The sequence below is a fragment of the Oncorhynchus kisutch genome, unplaced genomic scaffold (assembly GCF_002021735.2).
Source record: "Oncorhynchus kisutch isolate 150728-3 unplaced genomic scaffold, Okis_V2 scaffold1073, whole genome shotgun sequence".
Lineage (NCBI taxonomy): Eukaryota > Metazoa > Chordata > Actinopteri > Salmoniformes > Salmonidae > Oncorhynchus > Oncorhynchus kisutch.
Window position 1 is genome coordinate 18673 of NW_022263018.1, and position 13260 is coordinate 31932.

At 42.0% G+C, this 13260-nt stretch overlaps 5 non-coding genes across 5 annotated transcripts; all 5 read left to right on the forward strand.

Moving 5' to 3' along the window:
• The first annotated feature begins 917 nt into the window (after nt 1-917).
• LOC116364404 (5S ribosomal RNA) lies at nt 918-1036 on the forward strand. The gene has a single exon (XR_004207958.1). It is a non-coding gene; the product is annotated as a 5S ribosomal RNA (ribosomal RNA).
• Nucleotides 1037-2232: 1196 nt separating this feature from the next.
• LOC116364405 (5S ribosomal RNA) lies at nt 2233-2351 on the forward strand. The gene has a single exon (XR_004207959.1). It is a non-coding gene; the product is annotated as a 5S ribosomal RNA (ribosomal RNA).
• A 1195-nt stretch (nt 2352-3546) lies between these two features.
• Nucleotides 3547-3665, forward strand: LOC116364407 (5S ribosomal RNA). Its single transcript, XR_004207961.1, has one exon. It is a non-coding gene; the product is annotated as a 5S ribosomal RNA (ribosomal RNA).
• Nucleotides 3666-4861: 1196 nt separating this feature from the next.
• LOC116364408 (5S ribosomal RNA) lies at nt 4862-4980 on the forward strand. The gene has a single exon (XR_004207962.1). It is a non-coding gene; the product is annotated as a 5S ribosomal RNA (ribosomal RNA).
• Nucleotides 4981-6174: 1194 nt separating this feature from the next.
• On the forward strand, nt 6175-6293 carry LOC116364409 (5S ribosomal RNA). The gene has a single exon (XR_004207963.1). It is a non-coding gene; the product is annotated as a 5S ribosomal RNA (ribosomal RNA).
• Nucleotides 6294-13260: the final 6967 nt, after the last annotated feature.

Below are 13260 nucleotides of genomic sequence, written 5' to 3' on the forward strand. Positions count from 1 at the left end.
ATTTATTTTTATAATAATTCCCCCTATTCCCCGTTGACCGTTTGTCCCTGCTTCTGCAGGTTTTCGCTCTCAAAAGTACACCTTTTTAATAGAAATATAACATGATTAGATGTTCTATGTCCACGGCAACATTTAAAACCCTAGCAGGAAACCACTTTTGAGGTCTGGAAAAAAAGGAAGACATATCGATTTTGGGGTGTAGTTACCCTTTTTTAGGCAAGGGTGCGCCAGGAAGAGACCTTTGTTTGGTTAAACGGTGTTACTGTAGCGCTCATGTGATTGCGGAGTTTGCAAAACAAATGGCCACTGTATTGATGCAAATAATCATGATATAATTCTGCCAGGCTGGCATAAGCTACTTTGCAGTTAACATTTGATTGAGAAGGTTTTTGTGGGAAGCCTTTCCTTCTCTACCACAAGAAGGTTATCATTAGCCTCATCGCTAACGGCTACACAAAGTGTAGACATGTGCGCGCTCCGCACGCATGCGCACGGAAACTGGGCAGTCCTATTCAGTTTCTGAAAGTTGCGTGGAAATACAAATCACTGATGCATTTTGTTCATGTCTTATGATTCACTTGGGCAAATGAATGGATTTTCTAACAAGTTGAAGGGATTGAGTTGATTTCCGCCTTAGTTCAAGGCATTTTTGAATATGGTTGAATTTCGGTTTAATGTCTGTATTTCGTGATTCCGTGTGGGCGCGCTCTATTTTATAGGGCCCTAGTCCATGAAGTTGTCATAAGTATGAACCTAGGATATTCCCTCTTTTTCCCCCCCACAAGAGTGAAATATATGGTCTGGAAATGCAAGCAAGGTTTGAGCTTTTCAGTGTGTGTCACAAGGTGGACATTTCTCTGTCCCCTAAGAGTAAGCGACACGTTGACTTTATATAGTGTACCAAGAGATTGCCTTTCGCTTACGGCCATACCAGCCTGAATACGCCCGATCTCGTCCGATCTCGGAAGCTAAGCAGGGTCGGGCCTGGTTAGTACTTGGATGGGAGACCGCCTGGGAATACCAGGTGCTGTAAGCATTTTGCTCCAGCAGAGGGTTCTCTTGTGTCATGCGTGGAGCAACTCCCGTTTATTTATCACCCTAATAATGTTGTGTCTTTTTATTGGACTAAATGCAGTTTGTTAGTGCTTCCCTGCCCTGATCAAATCAAATAATGGACAATGCGTTTACCTCAAAAAATCTAGGCAGTGCATTCAGCATTTGTTTTTAGGCTAGGAGACTGTCAATGTCTGTAGTCCATTAGGGCCCTGTAAAATCCCCTTCAATGTTTTGACTGAATTGCCCCCCCCCCCCCCCCATTTATTTTTATAATAATTCCCCCTATTCCCCGTTGACCGTTTGTCCCTGCTTCTGCAGGTTTTCGCTCTCAAAAGTACACCTTTTTAATAGAAATATAACATGATTAGATGTTCTATGTCCACGGCAACATTTAAAACCCTAGCAGGAAACCACTTTTGAGGTCTGGAAAAAAAGGAAGACATATCGATTTTGGGGTGTAGTTACCCTTTTTTAGGCAAGGGTGCGCCAGGAAGAGACCTTTGTTTGGTTAAACGGTGTTACTGTAGCGCTCATGTGATTGCGGAGTTTGCAAAACAAATGGCCACTGTATTGATGCAAATAATCATGATATAATTCTGCCAGGCTGGCATAAGCTACTTTGCAGTTAACATTTGATTGAGAAGGTTTTTGTGGGAAGCCTTTCCTTCTCTACCGCAAGAAGGTTATCATTAGCCTCATCGCTAACGGCTACACAAAGTGTAGACATGTGCGCGCTCCGCACGCATGCGCACGGAAACTGGGCAGTCCTATTCAGTTTCTGAAAGTTGCGTGGAAATACAAATCACTGATGCATTTTGTTCATGTCTTATGATTCACTTGGGCAAATGAATGGATTTTCTAACAAGTTGAAGGGATTGAGTTGATTTCCGCCTTAGTTCAAGGCATTTTTGAATATGGTTGAATTTCGGTTTAATGTCTGTATTTCGTGATTCCGTGTGGGCGCGCTCTATTTTATAGGGCCCTAGTCCATGAAGTTGTCATAAGTATGAACCTAGGATATTCCCTCTTTTTCCCCCCCACAAGAGTGAAATATATGGTCTGGAAATGCAAGCAAGGTTTGAGCTTTTCAGTGTGTGTCACAAGGTGGACATTTCTCTGTCCCCTAAGAGTAAGCGACACGTTGACTTTATATAGTGTACCAAGAGATTGCCTTTCGCTTACGGCCATACCAGCCTGAATACGCCCGATCTCGTCCGATCTCGGAAGCTAAGCAGGGTCGGGCCTGGTTAGTACTTGGATGGGAGACCGCCTGGGAATACCAGGTGCTGTAAGCATTTTGCTCCAGCAGAGGGTTCTCTTGTGTCATGCGTGGAGCAACTCCCGTTTATTTATCACCCTAATAATGTTGTGTCTTTTTATTGGACTAAATGCAGTTTGTTAGTGCTTCCCTGCCCTGATCAAATCAAATAATGGACAATGCGTTTACCTCAAAAATCTAGGCAGTGCATTCAGCATTTGTTTTTAGGCTAGGAGACTGTCAATGTCTGTAGTCCATTAGGGCCCTGTAAAATCCCCTTCAATGTTTTGACTGAATGCCCCCCCCCCCCCCCCCATTTATTTTTAGAATAATTCCCCCTATTCCCCGTTGACCGTTTGTCCCTGCTTCTGCAGGTTTTCGCTCTCAAAAGTACACCTTTTTAATAGAAATATAACATGATTAGATGTTCTATGTCCACGGCAACATTTAAAACCCTAGCAGGAAACCACTTTTGAGGTCTGGAAAAAAAGGAAGACATATCGATTTTGGGGTGTAGTTACCCTTTTTTAGGCAAGGGTGCGCCAGGAAGAGACCTTTGTTTGGTTAAACGGTGTTACTGTAGCGCTCATGTGATTGCGGAGTTTGCAAAACAAATGGCCACTGTATTGATGCAAATAATCATGATATAATTCTGCCAGGCTGGCATAAGCTACTTTGCAGTTAACATTTGATTGAGAAGGTTTTTGTGGGAAGCCTTTCCTTCTCTACCGCAAGAAGGTTATCATTAGCCTCATCGCTAACGGCTACACAAAGTGTAGACATGTGCGCGCTCCGCACGCATGCGCATGGAAACTGGGCAGTCCTATTCAGTTTCTGAAAGTTGCGTGGAAATACAAATCACTGATGCATTTTGTTCATGTCTTATGATTCACTTGGGCAAATGAATGGATTTTCTAACAAGTTGAAGGGATTGAGTTGATTTCCGCCTTAGTTCAAGGCATTTTTGAATATGGTTGAATTTCGGTTTAATGTCTGTATTTCGTGATTCCGTGTGGGCGCGCTCTATTTTATAGGGCCCTAGTCCATGAAGTTGTCATAAGTATGAACCTAGGATATTCCCTCTTTTTCCCCCCCACAAGAGTGAAATATATGGTCTGGAAATGCAAGCAAGGTTTGAGCTTTTCAGTGTGTGTCACAAGGTGGACATTTCTCTGTCCCCTAAGAGTAAGCGACACGTTGACTTTATATAGTGTACCAAGAGATTGCCTTTCGCTTACGGCCATACCAGCCTGAATACGCCCGATCTCGTCCGATCTCGGAAGCTAAGCAGGGTCGGGCCTGGTTAGTACTTGGATGGGAGACCGCCTGGGAATACCAGGTGCTGTAAGCATTTTGCTCCAGCAGAGGGTTCTCTTGTGTCATGCGTGGAGCAACTCCCGTTTATTTATCACCCTAATAATGTTGTGTCTTTTTATTGGACTAAATGCAGTTTGTTAGTGCTTCCCTGCCCTGATCAAATCAAATAATGGACAATGCGTTTACCTCAAAAAATCTAGGCAGTGCATTCAGCATTTGTTTTTAGGCTAGGAGACTGTCAATGTCTGTAGTCCATTAGGGCCCTGTAAAATCCCCTTCAATGTTTTGACTGAATGCCCCCCCCCCCCCCCCCATTTATTTTTAGAATAATTCCCCCTATTCCCCGTTGACCGTTTGTCCCTGCTTCTGCAGGTTTTCGCTCTCAAAAGTACACCTTTTTAATAGAAATATAACATGATTAGATGTTCTATGTCCACGGCAACATTTAAAACCCTAGCAGGAAACCACTTTTGAGGTCTGGAAAAAAAGGAAGACATATCGATTTTGGGGTGTAGTTACCCTTTTTTAGGCAAGGGTGCGCCAGGAAGAGACCTTTGTTTGGTTAAACGGTGTTACTGTAGCGCTCATGTGATTGCGGAGTTTGCAAAACAAATGGCCACTGTATTGATGCAAATAATCATGATATAATTCTGCCAGGCTGGCATAAGCTACTTTGCAGTTAACATTTGATTGAGAAGGTTTTTGTGGGAAGCCTTTCCTTCTCTACCGCAAGAAGGTTATCATTAGCCTCATCGCTAACGGCTACACAAAGTGTAGACATGTGCGCGCTCCGCACGCATGCGCATGGAAACTGGGCAGTCCTATTCAGTTTCTGAAAGTTGCGTGGAAATACAAATCACTGATGCATTTTGTTCATGTCTTATGATTCACTTGGGCAAATGAATGGATTTTCTAACAAGTTGAAGGGATTGAGTTGATTTCCGCCTTAGTTCAAGGCATTTTTGAATATGGTTGAATTTCGGTTTAATGTCTGTATTTCGTGATTCCGTGTGGGCGCGCTCTATTTTATAGGGCCCTAGTCCATGAAGTTGTCATAAGTATGAACCTAGGATATTCCCTCTTTTTCCCCCCCACAAGAGTGAAATATATGGTCTGGAAATGCAAGCAAGGTTTGAGCTTTTCAGTGTGTGTCACAAGGTGGACATTTCTCTGTCCCCTAAGAGTAAGCGACACGTTGACTTTATATAGTGTACCAAGAGATTGCCTTTCGCTTACGGCCATACCAGCCTGAATACGCCCGATCTCGTCCGATCTCGGAAGCTAAGCAGGGTCGGGCCTGGTTAGTACTTGGATGGGAGACCGCCTGGGAATACCAGGTGCTGTAAGCATTTTGCTCCAGCAGAGGGTTCTCTTGTGTCATGCGTGGAGCAACTCCCGTTTATTTATCACCCTAATAATGTTGTGTCTTTTTATTGGACTAAATGCAGTTTGTTAGTGCTTCCCTGCCCTGATCAAATCAAATAATGGACAATGCGTTTACCTCAAAAAATCTAGGCAGTGCATTCAGCATTTGTTTTTAGGCTAGGAGACTGTCAATGTCTGTAGTCCATTAGGGCCCTGTAAAATCCCCTTCAATGTTTTGACTGAATGCCCCCCCCCCCCCCCATTTATTTTTAGAATAATTCCCCCTATTCCCCGTTGACCGTTTGTCCCTGCTTCTGCAGGTTTTCGCTCTCAAAAGTACATCTTTTTAATAGAAATATAACATGATTAGATGTTCTATGTCCACGGCAACATTTAAAACCCTAGCAGGAAACCACTTTTGAGGTCTGGAAAAAAAGGAAGACATATCGATTTTGGGGTGTAGTTACCCTTTTTTAGGCAAGGGTGCGCCAGGAAGAGACCTTTGTTTGGTTAAACGGTGTTACTGTAGCGCTCATGTGATTGCGGAGTTTGCAAAACAAATGGCCACTGTATTGATGCAAATAATCATGATATAATTCTGCCAGGCTGGCATAAGCTACTTTGCAGTTAACATTTGATTGAGAAGGTTTTTGTGGGAAGCCTTTCCTTCTCTACCGCAAGAAGGTTATCATTAGCCTCATCGCTAACGGCTACACAAAGTGTAGACATGTGCGCGCTCCGCACGCATGCGCACGGAAACTGGGCAGTCCTATTCAGTTTCTGAAAGTTGCGTGGAAATACAAATCACTGATGCATTTTGTTCATGTCTTATGATTCACTTGGGCAAATGAATGGATTTTCTAACAAGTTGAAGGGATTGAGTTGATTTCCGCCTTAGTTCAAGGCATTTTTGAATATGGTTGAATTTCGGTTTAATGTCTGTATTTCGTGATTCCGTGTGGGCGCGCTCTATTTTATAGGGCCCTAGTCCATGAAGTTGTCATAAGTATGAACCTAGGATATTCCCTCTTTTTCCCCCCCACAAGAGTGAAATATATGGTCTGGAAATGCAAGCAAGGTTTGAGCTTTTCAGTGTGTGTCACAAGGTGGACATTTCTCTGTCCCCTAAGAGTAAGCGACACGTTGACTTTATATAGTGTACCAAGAGATTGCCTTTCGCTTACGGCCATACCAGCCTGAATACGCCCGATCTCGTCCGATCTCGGAAGCTAAGCAGGGTCGGGCCTGGTTAGTACTTGGATGGGAGACCGCCTGGGAATACCAGGTGCTGTAAGCATTTTGCTCCAGCAGAGGGTTCTCTTGTGTCATGCGTGGAGCAACTCCCGTTTATTTATCACCCTAATAATGTTGTGTCTTTTTATTGGACTAAATGCAGTTTGTTAGTGCTTCCCTGCCCTGATCAAATCAAATAATGGACAATGCGTTTACCTCAAAAAATCTAGGCAGTGCATTCAGCATTTGTTTTTAGGCTAGGAGACTGTCAATGTCTGTAGTCCATTAGGGCCCTGTAAAATCCCCTTCAATGTTTTGACTGAATGCCCCCCCCCCCCCCATTTATTTTTAGAATAATTCCCCCTATTCCCCGTTGACCGTTTGTCCCTGCTTCTGCAGGTTTTCGCTCTCAAAAGTACACCTTTTTAATAGAAATATAACATGATTAGATGTTCTATGTCCACGGCAACATTTAAAACCCTAGCAGGAAACCACTTTTGAGGTCTGGAAAAAAAGGAAGACATATCGATTTTGGGGTGTAGTTACCCTTTTTTAGGCAAGGGTGCGCCAGGAAGAGACCTTTGTTTGGTTAAACGGTGTTACTGTAGCGCTCATGTGATTGCGGAGTTTGCAAAACAAATGGCCACTGTATTGATGCAAATAATCATGATATAATTCTGCCAGGCTGGCATAAGCTACTTTGCAGTTAACATTTGATTGAGAAGGTTTTTGTGGGAAGCCTTTCCTTCTCTACCGCAAGAAGGTTATCATTAGCCTCATCGCTAACGGCTACACAAAGTGTAGACATGTGCACGCTCCGCACGCATGCGCACGGAAACTGGGCAGTCCTATTCAGTTTCTGAAAGTTGAGTGGAAATACAAATCACTGATGCATTTTGTTCATGTCTTATGATTTACTTGGGCAAATGAATGGATTTTCTAACAAGTGTGTGAGCAACTCCCGTTTATTTATCACCCTAATAATGTTGTTTCTTTTTATTGGACTAAATGCAGTTTGTTAGTGCTTCCCTGCCCTGCCCTGATTCTGCAGGTTTTCGCTCTCAAAAGTACACCTTTTTAATCGGAATTTAACACGATTAGATGTTTTTTGTCCACGACAACATTTTCCCAACAGATGACAAAGTGCGGTGCTTAAAGACACACAGAGCCTGCAATGGTATTACCATAATCTCTAGGCTGTGCCGAATTCAACGCGATGCCCCGCTTGACCGTAGCTCGCTCGGTCTAAGCACAGTGACTATGAGAAAAAGTAGGCCCAAAATTAAGCCTGGCCCTAAATGTCATTTGCTTTTGGGTGACAGTGAGAGAACCGTTAGGGTGAGAAGCATAATTCGACCTCAGGTACATTCTTGAGATCCTCCCGATCTGTGCAAGCCTAACCTTGACCGTGTAGCATTCTAAGCTCTAAGCTTCCTGAAGCAAAGCTCTCTAACACACTCACACACACACACACAGCAAGGATGGAGTGACAAAGTGCGGTACTTAAAGACACACAGAGCCTTCAATGGCATTTCCATATTCTCAAGGCCGTGCTGAGTTCAACGAGATGCCCCGCTTGACCTTAGCTCGCTCTGAGTGCAGCGACCGTGAAAAAAGTTAGGCCCAAAATTAAGCCTGGCCCTAAATGTCATTTGCTTTTGGGTGACAGTGAGAGAACCATTAGGGTGAGAAGCACAATTCGACCTCAGGTACATTCCTGAGGTCCTCCCGATCTGTGCAAGCCTAACCTTGACCGTGTAGCATTAACCCTTAACAGGTAAAAGAAGGTGTCGACATCAAACAGTTTTCACTGACTTCTCTCCCCATAGTAATACATTGCCCGCAACCCTAAATTCAACCTGAAGCCTATGTGGGTTATGAATGCCGTATGAACCTGTCTTCGATGACAATCCATCAGGCCACTATGAGGTCTACCTGTGTTGATTCTAAGCTTCCTGAAGCAACTGGAAGTGATTAAATTCAGCCTAAAAGTGTTTTGATATACATAACCTGCAATTTTGAAAATCACTGCATTCAACCCTGTGTAGATCAGTCAATTCTAAACATAAAGGCTTAAAACTCAGGATTCCGTAAGAGCCTACCCAAATGAGGATATGTGTTCATGTTCAGCTTCCTGTGCCAACCGGAAGTGCCTTAAAATGGTGTCATAGGTGCTGTTTCGAAGGGTTAAAAAGGTCAGATCTTTTTAAAACTTCATATTTGTGATTAAGCAACCCTCATGAACTGTAAATCAATCATTTTTCTTAACAGATGTCAAAGAAAAGCTCTCTAACACACACACACACACACACACACACAGCAAGGATGGAGTGACAAAGTGCGGTACTTAAAGACACACAGAGCCTTCAATGGCATTTCCATATTCTCAAGGCCGTGCTGAGTTCAACGAGATGCCCCGCTTGACCTTAGCTCGCTCTGAGTGCAGCGACCGTGAAAAAAGTTAGGCCCAAAATTAAGCCTGGCCCTAAATGTCATTTGCTTTTGGGTGACAGTGAGAGAACCATTAGGGTGAGAAGCACAATTCGACCTCAGGTACGTTCCTGAGGTCCTCCCGATCTGTGCAAGCCTAACCTTGACCGTGTAGCATTAACCCTTAACAGTTAAAAGAAGGTGTCTACATCAAACAGTTTTCACTGACCTCTCCAAATAGGAATACATTGCCTGCAACCCTAAATTCAACCTGAAGCCTATGTGGGTTATGAATGCCGTATGAACCTGTCTTCGATGACAATCCATCAGGCCACTATGAGGTCTACCTGTGTCGATTCTAAGCTTCCTGGAGCAGCCGGAAGTGGTTAAATTAACCCAAAACTTATTTTGATGGACATAACCTGCCATTTTGAAAATCACTGCATTCAACCCTGTGTAGATCAGTCAATTCTAAACATAAGACTGAAACATATACTGGGCCTACATATTGGGCCTATAAACATATACACTTTACACACATATTTACTGACATTTAAAAAGACCACAGTAACATGACAGAATTTGTGCAAATGCGACGAAATCTGCTAGTGGATATTAAATGTACAACAGTAGTATTAGGTAACAAGCAATACGTGTTAAACATGTGGCACAGGCAATCATGACAGCCTCTTTATGAAAGGCCTTTAACTATGGCAAAACAGTTTTCTACACATCTTATTAATTAATGATGTGGGCATACCCAGGATTTACAGGCAGGAACGGTTGATCTACACATGGAGGGAAAACTTACGGAGTTTTGATGGAGCGGGCAAGCGTCTTTGAGTTGATGAAATCGAAACGGATATTGGTCAGGGCTAACCGGACCCTCTATCTGTAAGAAATAGTAAACATTTTGGAATTATAACATGTGTTAAAATGTAGGTACTAAATATTTTGAATTAAATCACTGGTTTTAAAAATGTATCTCACGCTTTAATGATAGGGGAAGAGGTAATTTCATATTTCGGCCAACACATCAAGATCTAACAGGGATGAGTGGGGATTCATAGTACAACAGGAGGCTTCTGTAACCTGCAATACGTGTTAAATATGTTTTACATACATCCACGACTGAATGGTTTCACAAACTACATTTAAAGGTTTTGTCAGAAAGTTGTAACAGGCCTCATTCAACAACAGTCTAGAGATGAACCTAGAGACACCAAAAGCATCACCGCTTAGAGCAGCTTGGAGATTATTAGCCATGTAAGTGGGTAGCAAAAGAGCTGATTTAACCAACTCTGTACAAACCCGGACACGGGGTATGATAACTCTGACGCGTACGTCTAATGATTATTGTAGATGTTTACAACTGAGGGAGTTGACAGTAGGTCAATGAGATGTATAAAGGCAAATTGACATAACGGCGACTGTTAGACGTAGATTCTCAGAAACAATTTATAGTCTTTCCTACAATGGTATGTTATAAAGTTTGTAATAATGTACAACTGTAGACCTCCAATGTTTTTACATAAAAACCCTAATGATGCATGTTTAAATATTAGTACAATATGGTAATTAATTCTAACATGTCTTTAAAAAGTTAGTACTATATATTTTGGTATTAAATCAATGGTTTTAAAAACAGTATCTCACCCATTTAACTAAGGGGAAGCGGTCTTTTCTCTCACGCTAGGGTCTGGCGCAGACAACTGTAAGATCTGAAAAAACATGTATTATTTTATTATGAACATTACGGGTTATTAAAGTTTGTAATAATGTACAACTGCAGGCCTCCAAGGTTTTTTTTTATTACATAAAACACGCGTGATGCATGTTTAAATATTATTCAAATTTGTTACTTAATTCAAAATACGAAATATTTTGGAATTCAATTAAAATAAATTTAAAAAACTGTATCTCACCCGTAACTATGGGAAAAGGTATTTCACATCATCACCCAGCTCTGTCGCGAAGGAAAAAGACCTGGAGAATCAGGGGGCGTGCGTGAGTGGGCGTGTGACGGAGCAGCAGGAGTGTGTGTGTGTGTGTGTGTGTGTGTGTGTGTGTGTGTGTGTGTGTGTGTGTGTGTGTGTGTGTGTGTGTGTGTGTGTGTGTGTGTGTGTGTGTGTGTGTGTGTGTGTGTGTGCGCGTTACAGAAACCAAAGGGTGTGGGTTCAACAGGGGGCCCAGCGCTCTATCTGTAGAGAATCGTTTGAAACCAAGGTTTGCACTATCCGGCATAAGGCATGTCCAGATATCGGCCGACCGCCCGGGGTTAAACACTGATATCTAATCAGCGCCCCGGTACCCCACCAAACCGGTTGTAGACAGAATGTCTCTTTGAATTCAACGCCTTTTGATCTCTAAACCAAACATACAGGGGGGTTGCATACATGATACTCATTCCGTACTTTAGCAAGTTAGGGCCAGAACGGGGAGCATCTATTTTTAACACGGTTAGCACTGCTTTAGCGCAAACCCACAGGCCCGAATATTTAGCTGCCCGGACAGATTAAAAAAGAGATGTGAATAAGTGAATCCCTCCTAATGGATATTTCTTAAGGCTACTGGACATAAGTGATTGGGAAGCGACTGTTAGACGTAGATTCTCAGAAGCAAACTGCGCCCTGTCCTTTACGTAGCCCTTCACGATCACACATTTTTAGGCATAAGTCCAAATAATCACATACCCAAGAATATTTATATATTAAAAAAAGAAAAGTGTGCACTCTGAACGACTTCGTAAAACAACAGGCAGCAGTCCCAGGACAGATAACATAGTCTGTGAAGCCCTCCTAATGGATATTTCGGGAGCTGAGTAAGTGAAAAATGTATTTAAAGTTTTGTTTGAATATTATCGTGATATTATTGTAATATTGAACACGAGTTATTTGTGTTTTAAACATGGGGGACAATGTTTGTGTGTTTTTTTTAGGTATGATGGACATCGGACACATAGGGTGACTTGGATGCATTAGGGACTCTGAACGACATCGGAGGAACCGATGAAACAGACGGTATTCTGTCTTTGTATGAACGTTTTTCCAAACACTCCAAGAACAGAGAATTTAAATGTCCCGACAACAACCCCGGGAACCACCACCGCCTCACGACATATTCCAGACCCCAACAACAAAAGCACAACTGTGGCCCAAGTGTAATGGTTTTCTTCATCTGAAGGAGAGGCGGACCAAAGCGCAGCGTGGTGGTTATTCATATTCTTTCATTTATAAAGAAACTACACATGAGAACTAACAAAAACAACAAATGTGAGAAAACCTAAAACAGTCCCATCTGGTGCAAAACACAAAGACAGGAACAATCACCCACAAACACACAGTGAAACCCAGGCTACCTAAGTATGATTCTCAATCAGAGACAACTAATGACACCTGCCTCTGATTGAGAACCATACTAGGCCGAAACATAGAAATACCCAAATGATAGAAAAAACAAACATAGACTGCCCACCCAACTCACGCCCTGACCATACTAAATAAATACAAAACAAAGGAAATAAAGGTCAGAACGTGACACCAAGTGCATTGCGCAGAATCACCAGAGGTATTAATTCTAGGCATTTACATGTATGTTTTTAAAAATGAAGACTATTTATACAATGAAACAATGTTTTTTTATTCACACTGTTTGTAAACAATAACTTTTGCCCTCTTAGGGTCTACTTGACCCGCTTATTGATTAGAAAGTATGATTAGAAACCAAGGCTGTGGAATATATTCTCTCTCACAGGCTATGAAAAAGACCAAAGCTAGGACATTGACTCCGGAGTGTTGAACTTATGCCCACTCTACAACAACCCAGGTTGTTATATGCCCCTGAGGATCATCTACGAACGTTGGAACATCTACAACTATTGAAGAAGCAAAAAGGGGTTTTCAGAAATACATTTGGTTTGCAGATATGTATTATTATAAAAATAATATAACATTATTATCATCATCTAAAACACTTTAAAGGAGCTCTAATTCAAACATGCAAGGATATATATATGATACGATTACCCACTTTAAAACTGTTGCTGCATTATCACTTCTCAATGTGTGTACATTTCAAGCTTTCAACAACAATAAACCAACCAGCTCAATAATGTTTCTCAGACTTACACACTGTTGAGTTTTCCTAGTTAGTAAAGAAACAACCACTAAGCCAAAACACAAAAAGTTGTAATAAAATCGGTATACAAGTCATTCTATACGGAAAACAGGTACATTTTGATTGATCAAGAATTCCCAATAGGTTTGTGTCACGCCCTGACCATAGTTTGCTAGGTATGTTTATAGGTTTTGTTTGGTATGGGTGTGATCTGAGTGGGCATTCTATGTTGTATGTCTAGTTTGTCTTTTTCTGTGTTTGGCCTGATATGGTTTTCAATCAGAGGCCGGTGTTAGTCGTTGTCTCTGATTGGGAACCATATTTAGGTAGCCTGTGTTGTCATAGTTGGGTGATTGTCTATGTTAGGTGCTTGTGTCAGCACATTTGGTATATAGCGTCACGTTCATTTATTGGCTTGTTTAGTTTACTTTGTGTTTTAGTCATCCATTAAAACGATGCATTCACACCATGCAGCGCTTTGGTCC